The sequence below is a fragment of the Ahaetulla prasina genome, chromosome 13, assembly GCF_028640845.1.
Source record: "Ahaetulla prasina isolate Xishuangbanna chromosome 13, ASM2864084v1, whole genome shotgun sequence".
Classification (NCBI taxonomy): domain Eukaryota; kingdom Metazoa; phylum Chordata; class Lepidosauria; order Squamata; family Colubridae; genus Ahaetulla; species Ahaetulla prasina.
This window is the reverse complement of record NC_080551.1, coordinates 8,828,107-8,837,978: the sequence shown is the minus strand read 5'-3', so window position 1 is coordinate 8,837,978 and position 9,872 is coordinate 8,828,107.

Sequence of the window (9,872 nt, the reverse complement as noted above, 5' to 3'; positions counted from 1 at the left end):
CTACCGGTTCTTCAGAACCTGCTGAATTTCACCCCTGCCTTGGATGCAATCCCAAAACACCTGATGCACCAACTGAACGCCATTGGCATTGACAAAAACCACCATCAGTCAACTGCGAAAGGCAGCTTCGCTTGGAACAGGCTACACCCTGCAACAATACTGGATTATTGTAATGCTCTCTACATGGGGCTCCCCTTGAAGTGCACTTGGAGGCTTCAGTTAGTCCAGAATGCAGCTGCGCGGGTGATAGAGGGAGCTACGCGTAGCTCCCATGTAACACCGCTCCTGCGCAGATTGCACTGGCTACCTGTGGCCTTTCGAGTGCACTTTAATTATTATTATTATTATTAAAGCGCTCCATGGCTTAGGGCCTGGGTATTACGGACCGCCTGCTGTTACCCTATGCCTCCCACCGACCCGCCTCACAGAGAGGACTTCTCAGGGTGCCGTCCGCCAAACAATGTCGGCTGGCGGCCCCAGGAAGGGCCTTCTCTGTGGGCTCCACTCTGAACGAGCTTCCCCCGGGTTTACGCCAAATACCTGAACTTTGGACATTCCGTCGCGAACTGAAGACACACCTTTTCATCCGCGCGGGGCTGGCTTGAATTGAATTTTAATGTTAAATTTTTATTAATTTTAAATGGGGTTTTTAGTGTATGGTAAATTTTAATTTTCAGGCTAATTTAAATAAGTTTTTTAAATTGCATTTTAAATTGTACTTTGTATTGTTTGTTTTATTTTGCCTGTACACCGCCCTGAGTCCTTCGGGAGAAGGGCGGTATAAAAATCAAATAAATAATAATAAAATAATAATAATAATACCTTTTAACACCATCGAACGAGAACATCTGCCTGTTTTAGTCCTTGGGAAAGACTCATTAAGTGACTAAAAATGCCAAGCCCAATCTTAACACCTGGCTGACTGTGCAACCAACCATAATAATCCTATGAATTAGTCATGAAGTTTTATCAGAATACATCATGCAAGACAATAATAAGCCAAAACGTAACACAATGGAGCAAAAGGCAAAACTAAAAGAAAACGTAATTTGTATTTCTGGATCACCACTACAATGTACCTTAATAAAAATCCATATATACAGTTTCCAATTGTGCTGCTTTATATTATTATTATTATTATTATTATTATTATTATTATTATTATTATTATTATTATTATTATTATTATTATTATTATTATTATTATTATTATTATTATTATTATTATTATTATTAATTTAATTTCTATCCCGCCCTTCTCCCAAAGGACTCAGGGCAGTTTACAGCCAGATAAAAACACAATTATACACATAGCACAAAAATTAAAAACCTTTTAAAAATCTGATTCAAATTAGGCCGAAATAAAAACTTAAAAAACAATAATAAAACTATAATAAACCCCTGTTAAAATTACTATTACTTTAAGCCAGCCCTGCGCGGTAAAACAAAAACGTCTTCAACTCGCAGCGAAAGGTCCGGAGGTCAGGGAGTTGTCGTATCCCTGGAGGCAGCTCATTCCAGAGGGCAAGTGCCCCCACAGAGAAGGCCCTCCCGCTGGGGGCCTCCAGTCGACATTGTTTGACTGACGGCACCCTGAGGAGGCCCTCCCTATGGGAGCGCACAGGTCGATGGGAGGCTATTGGTGGCAGCAGGCGGTCCCGTAAGTAACCCGGTCCTATGCCATGGAGCGCTTTAAAGGTGGTAACCAACACCTTGAATTGCACCCGGAAGACCACAGGAAGCCAGTGCAGCTTGCACAGGAGAGGTGTTATATGGGAGCCTCGAGTTGCTCCCTCTATTACCCTAAAGACCATATTCATTTATTTGTATTCCGCCTTTGTTTTCAAGAATAAGACAATGAACGCATCTAATATTTCTTCCTCCTCCTGTTTTACCCACAACAACAACCCTGTGAGGTGGGTTGGGCTGAGAGAGTGGGACTGGTCCAAGGTCACGCAGCCAGCTTTCATTATATGTACGATTTGGGTTCTGACCACACATAAAAATATATGTATTTTCCTCATTTGTTGACACCATACCGCATGGCAGGTTCATGCATGTTCATACCGCATGCCAAGCTACCGGTGTTCCTCAACTTACAACAGTTTCGTTTAGTAACCATTCAAGGTTCCAGTGGCATTGGAAAAAATGATTTTTTTAAAAAATTTGAATTTATATCCCGCCCTTCTCCGAAGACTCAGGGCGGCTTACACCGTGTTAAGCAATAGTCTTCATCCATATATACAAAGTCAACTTTTTATTGCCCCCAACAATCTGGGTCCTCATTTTACCTACCTTATAAAGGATGGAAGGCTGAGTCAACCTTGGGCCTGGTGGGGCTTGAACCTGCAGTAATTGCAAGCAGCTGTGTTAATAACAGACTGTCTTAGCAGTCTGAGCCACCAGAGGCTGTTTGTTTGGAATGGTATAAGATCTCCTGCTCAACCCGGGGTTTGGACTAGGATAGGGTGTCAAAAGGCCCAGGGGATGGATCCAGCCTGCAGGGTGCTTAGATCTGGCCCATGGGGCCGCCCTGGAACCAGCGAAGGACTGGCCCATAGTGCCTCTGCCAGGGGCCCTCCCGAGCTCTGTTTTCCCTGGCAGAGGGTTGCAGGAGGCCATTGCAGCTGAAAACGGAGCTCAGAAACCCGTTTTCTCTGGCAGAGCGCTCCAGCCACCATCGGTGCCCCCAGTGCAAGTGATGTTGAGCTGGCTATGCCCACCCTGCCCACACCCACTCCAGCCCCCCCACCCCACCCGAGGTCAAACACAACCCTGATGCAGCCCTCAGTGAAATTGAGTTTGACACCCCTGGACTAGGAGATCTCCACATTCTCTTCCAACCCTATTTTTTTTTATTTGCATTTATATCCCGCCCTTCTCCGAAGACTCAGGGCGGCTTACACTATGTCAAGCAATAGTCTTCATCCTATTTGTATATTATATATAAAGTCAACTTTTATTGCCCCCAACAATTTGGGTCCTCATTTTACCTACCTTATAAAGGATGGAAGGCTGAGTCAACCTTGGGCCTGGTGGGGCTTGAACCTGCAGTAATTGCAAGCAGCTGCTGTTAATAACAGGCTGCATTAGTCTGTTGAGCCACCAGAGGCCCCCTGATGGACATTTTTCACACTTACAACCGTTGCAGCATCCCCAGGGTCACATGATCAAAATCCAGACTCTGGGCAACTGGTTCACATTTATGACAGTTGTACTGTCCTGGGGTCATGGGATCTCTGTTTCGCAAAATCAGTGGGGAAGCCAGATTCACTTAACAACCATGTTACTAAGTTAACGACGGCGGCGATTCCCTTAGCCGCTGTGGCAAGAAAGGTTGTAAGATGGGGCAAAACTCACTTAACCGATATCTCACTTAGCAAAGTGAGATACATTTTGGGCTCAATTGTGGTCATAAGTCAAGGACTACCTGTACAGTATGACTTTCTTGTTTCCGGCTTCGTATTGTGTGAACCCAGTCAATTGCAATTTATTCAGAAAAACCATCCAAGGGACCTCATGGCTTGGCATGCTGTGTAAAGCAGTGGTGGGATTCAAATTTTTTTACTATCAGTTCTGTGGGCATGGCATGGCTTGGTGGGCGTGGCAGGGGAAGGATACTGCAAAATCCCCATTCTCTCCCGACTCCAGGGGAAGGATACTGCAAAATCCCAATTTCCTCCCGATCAGCTGGGACTCGGGAGCAGAGAATAGATGAGGGCGGGCCAGTCAGAGGTGGTATTTACCGGTTCTCTGAACTACTCAAAATTTCCGCTACCGGTTCTCCAGAACTGGTCAGAACCTGCTGAAACCCACCTCTGGTGTAAACATGGCTATTGCTTGCTGTTCTTGTTTCTCAGATTGACACTGTAATAAGAACGGCTGTTCATAAAGATTGTGCTTCTCTTGGAAATCTAAACCACTGCTACAGCCCAGCCTACAACAGTCCCTTCCCAGCCTCAATAAATTAACTTGTTTTGCTGGCACGTTCAAAGACTTACTCCTTGCAGAAATCTCCTCCAGGATGGATTACTGCTGCATCAGCAGAGACGTGGACGATATACTAAAGAGGGCAGAGTGAGTTAGCAAGCAGAAGGCGGGAAGAGAAGCAAGGAACAGGGAAGGAAGGACAGATCCTGCTGCATTGACACGCTATTCCTGCCAAGCAAGATCATTGCCAATAGCAACTTGTTTTTGGCTTTGTTAACAGAATCTACCTGTTGTAGTTTAGATGGATAGATAGATTGAGATAGGTAGGTAGATAGGTAGATAGGTAGGTAGATAGATAATAGATAAAGGTAAAAGAGAGAGAGAGAGAGAGAGAAGGAGGGAGGGAGGGAGGTAAATAGTTAGATGATAGAGGGTGATAGATAGATGATAGATAGATAGATAGATAGATAGATAGATAGATAGATAGATAGATAGATAGATAGATAGATATAGATAGATAGATAGATAGATAGATAGATAGATAGATAGATAGATAGATAGATAGATAGATAGATGATAGATAGATAGATAGATAGATAGATAGATAGATAGATAGATAGATAGATAGATAGATAGATAGATAATAGAGATAGCTAGGTAGATAGATAGAGATAGGTAGGTAGGTAGGTAGATATATATATATATATATATATATATATATATATAGAGAGAGAGAGAGAGAGAGAGAGAGAGAGAGAGAGAGAGAGAGAGAGAGATTTAAATGCTTTAAATCTTGCATTATGCAAAATGTCATCATTGGATTGTCAGCTCCAGTTATTTATGCACTTCTATAACTGTCTGGTTTGGCACTGCAACCAATGAAGACCAACACAGACTTCAACGAATAATTAGATCTGCCTTCTGTTGAGGCACCAGCCAGAATGAGGGCTGTGAAAATATCTACAGACCACTCGCATCATGGACGTAAACAGTTTCAACTTCCACCCTCAAAACGATAGGGCACTGCACATCAGAACAACTAGACACAAGGACAGTTTTCCTCCCATGCCTTCAATATGTAAACAACTAATTCCCACAACACTGTCAGACTATCTAAAAAGGCAGTATTGCTGGCATTATTCTCATGTTCCCTATTCCCTATCTCCTTATCTTCTTATGACTATAACTTTGTTGCTTGTATGACTGACTCTGAGTGACTCTAAGGAATTTTGCCATTCTTGTTCAACAATTCAAAGATGTCAGGCAATAACAGCAATATTTGATGCAGCCACTATTTTCTTTTTAAAGCATTTATTTTAAAAGGCAGCCCATAATTTAGTTATGAATATTGGATGGCTGTTTAGTTTTTAAGTTGCACAAACCTCCGTTTATTGCAGTTTGCTTGGATCTCACCCAGCAAGGACTTCGTTTAAGAACTTGTGTCTAAACCCAAACATATCTTAGAATAATCAATGGCAGAATTAGGCTCCAATGTTTTTGCTTTCTTTAATAGCAGTAATGCAAAATGAAGGTTGCCTAAGAAGAGTTCATGTATAGAATGAAACAGTCTTCAGGGTGTCGTGGGGCAAAAAAAAAAGTAAAGACAGCAACTATAACGGTACCAATAAAGAAGAATATTTGCAGCTCAGGTTTGAAATGATATTACCTTGTTTGGCTAATAAAACATCTGCAAGAAAACAACCAAGCTCAGAGAGCATGAAGGACTCCTTACGACAGTACCGTGTTGCAGGGGTGAAATGGTCCCAGTTCAGAACGGATCTCCCAATCCGGTAGCGATGGCGGCGGGTGGTTTGGAGAACCAGTAGCAAAAATCCCTGCCCCCCCACCCCATGCCCAGCTGAGCTGCACGATCATCAGAGGGTTGTTTTTTTTACTTTTAAAAGCATTTTTTTCTTTGGCCAAAAAAATATTTTTAAAAGTTTAAAAATAAAAGTTGGCCACGCCCACCCAGTCACATTACCCCACCACCACCAAGCCACGCCCACAGAACAAATAGTAACAAATTTTACATTTTAAAATTTTACATTTTACAAATTTTAAATTTTACATTAAATAGTAACAAATTTTACATTTCACCCCTGCTGTGTTGGCTTTGTTGTCCACATCTTGAAGGAACCCCAGTCCACCATTCTCCTATTTCAACTAATCCCAGTTCAACTATTACACATTTCTCCCTTTGTTTATTCTATTTATTCTGTGACTCTCCTCCTTAAGTGGGGGGGAAAAAGATTCAAGAGTTTCTGGCTCTCTGTGAAAGCTAATTTACTGGCTAGCCTTCCCTTTGTCAAATTCTTATCAGGCTTAAGTTTTTTTGGTTTACATTTATACCCCGCCCTTCTCCGAAGACTCAGGGCGGCTTACAGTGTATAAGGCAATAGTCTCATTCTATTTTGTATATTTTTTTTTACAAAGTCAACTTATTGCCCCCCCAACAATCTGGGTCCTCATTTTACCTACCTTATAAAGGATGGAAGGCTGAGTCAACCTTGGGCCGGGCTCGAACCTGCAGTAATTGCAGGCTACTGTGTTCTTAATAACAGGCTTTACCAGCGTGAGCTAAACCGGCCCCTTTAGTTAATTAACTAGCAGTTTTAAGGTCAGGACTCTAAGCAAGCAGAGGCCCAATTGTAAATCCCATTCAGCTTCAAACAGCAACAGAGATCTTACTAAAACTGGCAGAGTTTCTAGGGTAATGCAGACTATAAGGCCAGGGTTATAGTGGAAATTGAAATACATACCACGCAGGCTAGGCTCGTTTCTCAGAGAGAGTCCATCCAATACCAGGCTGCATTCAGGAGAAACAACTTCAGCTCAGAAAGGTCTCCAGCTGCAGCCATTGATTGTCCTTGATTGTCCTCCTGTGCAGGCCTTCCAGGATCAGGGGAGTCTATTTAGTTTGTCTCCACTTATCTGCTTGCTGACTCTTTGCACAAAATCAATGGCCCCTCTTGTGGGCTGGGGGATGAGCCTCCAGTTTTTGTTTTATTATTATTATTTTATTATTTATTTATTTGTCACAACATTATATACAAGCACATATAATGAAAGAAAAACAATAGGACAGGAACGGTAGGCATTTTTGTGCACTTATGCACGCCCCTTATAGTCCTCTTAGGAATGGGGTGAGGTCAATGGTAGATAGTTTTTGATTAAAACTTTTGGGAGTTTGAGAAGAGACCACAGAGTCAGGTAGTGTGTTCCAAGCGTTGACAACTCTTGTTACAAAAGTCATATTTTCTGCAATCAAGATTGAAGCGGTTAACATTAAGTTTGAATCTATTGTTTGCTCTTGTGTTATTGTGATTGAAGCTGAAGTAGTCTTTAACAGGAAGGACTTTGCAATAGATGATTTTGTGTGTTAAACACAGGTCATGTCGGAGTCGGTGGAGTTCTAAATTTTCTAATCCCAGGATTTCAAGTCTGGTGGTATAAGGTATTTTGTTGTTTATAGAGGAGCGAAGAACTCTTCTTGTAAAATATTTCTGGACTCGTTCAATTGTATTAATGTCAGAGATATGGCATGGGTTCCATACCACAGTTCAAGGTTTGAATCACAAAGATTTGGATCCTGATGCCCTCTCACCACTGTGCCTGGTCCCGGTTTCTTCACTGTTGTCTCTCTCCTTCGAGAAAGCTTTTTGATCCAGGAACAGGGCATATAAATCCCAAACACGTTGGATTAATTCAGTAAATCACGCATTAAATAAATCATGAGTGTATTATGAGTGGGCACCCTACAGTTCTAAGAGTCCCGCTGGCAACGACAGCTGAAAAATGGAAGACATGATTTCCTACCCATTTCGAAACGGGATACTGTAATGCATACTTCTGCTTGTTTTGAAAAGACACAAACAAAATGAATTTCCAAACTTGCAGACCTGCCTCAACCCACACCTGGAATCTGCTCTCCGTCCACTTTGCAACCCTCAGCTGCACACCCAATGTTAAAAATGAGTGCTGAGGTTGCACGCTGGATGCATATCTTGCCATTCTCTGGAATCCCAACGGCCCACAGATGAGAGGCGGCAGGCAAAGGGGATAAATTGCAAAATTTGGAAGACTGCAAGCCGTACGTGGGCTGAGATTTTTCAGGAAAGAAATCCCAAAGCAATCAATAGGAACAACATAGGAATTTCTCACCTTTGCTGATAAATCCGAAACTAACAAACAGGTCTTCCTTCCATCTTGCTTTTCAAACTTGCAAGATGGATGTCAGCCTTGCCAGGTGGTCTAGACAAGAAGCTGACATTAGGTTACTTTAACAGAATCTTGTGAGTCTAAAAACGCTGTCAAGAACTGTGACCCGAAAAAAACAGCCACGTAAAGTTGGGCATGACTCACATAATGCCTTACTTAACAATAGTAATCCTCATTCTGATTCTAGGAATAAGTCCAGGACTACCAAGTTTGGTATTTCCTTTGCTGCTTTCAGAGGAGGGGAGGATACAGTCTAGAAGGAAAAATAAAATAAAATTACAAAAGCTCTCCCATAGCTTATTTTTTTCTCTTTACGCCACAACGCTCCACCTCGGAAACACTCCCACAAAGATCACGTCCTTCTGTTGCTCTACTTCGTTTGAAAAGCTACACTAAGCATGATCAGCAAAGAAATATGACCTACTATCTAAATTCTCTCCCTTTCTAGGTGGTAATTTCTGGAGAAAGAACTGTTTATATGACTCATTGCGGAGTAAAGTTGAACAACACTATAATAAGTCACATTAGGAGATGTACAAATGGGCTGTGTGTTTCTTTGTTTTGTTGTGACAACAAAGAATGTTCTTTCTGCGCCAACTCAGAAAGCTCAAACTGCCCAAAGAGCTGCTGATCCAGTTCTACAGAGGAATGATTGAGTCTGTCATCTGCACCTCTATAACTGTCTGGTTTGGTTCTGCAACCCAAGACAGACACAGACTTCAGAGGATCATTAGAAAAAACAATGGCTACCAATCTGCCTTCCATTGAGGACCTGTATATTGCACGAGTCAAAAAGAGGGCTGGGAAAATATTTACAGACTCCTCACATCCTGGACATAAACTGTTTCAACTCCTACCTCAAAACGACACTACAGAGTACTACACACCAGAACAACTACATACAAAAACAGATTTTTCTCGAATGCCATCACTCTACTAAACGAATAATTTCCTCAACACTGTCAAACTATTGACTAAATCTGCACTACTATTAATCTTCTCATCGTTCCCATCACCCATCTCCTTCCACCTAAGACTGTATGACTGTAATTTTGCTGCTTGTATCCTTACGATTTATATTGATGTTGATTGTTTCCTGATTGCTTATTTGTACCCTATGATTATCGTTAAGTGTTGTACCTTAGAATTCTTGATGAACGTATCTTTTATTTTATGTACACTGAGAGCGTATGCACCAAGACAAATTCCTTGTGTGTCCAATCACACTTGGCCAATTAAATATTCTATTCTATTCTATTCTATTCTATTCTATTCTATCCTATCCTATCCTATCCTATCCTATCCTATCCTATCCTATCCTATCCTACTCTATTCCTATTCCTATTCCTATTCCTATTCTATTCTATTCTATTCTATTCTATTCTATCCTATCCTATCCTATCCTATCCTATCCTATCCTAGTGTTGTGTCTTGCCCGCTCTCACAGCAGCCGGGGCCTTCTTATCTGCTCCCGAACATGGAGGAATGTATGCCTCCCGGCCCCAGTCCTGGCTCCATGCCCAGACAAGCTGAAGAGGAGGGGGCACCTCCCGGTCCCAGCCCTGGCTCCATGCCCAAGCAGGCTGCAGAGGAGGGAGCACCCCCCGGCCCCAGCCCTGGCTCCATGCCCAGGCAAACGGAGCAGCTAGATCCCTCCCCCTCCTCCACAGCATGTGAGCCTGAGGAAAGTTTATTTCCAACAGCTGCTGATTGGAGTGACCCTC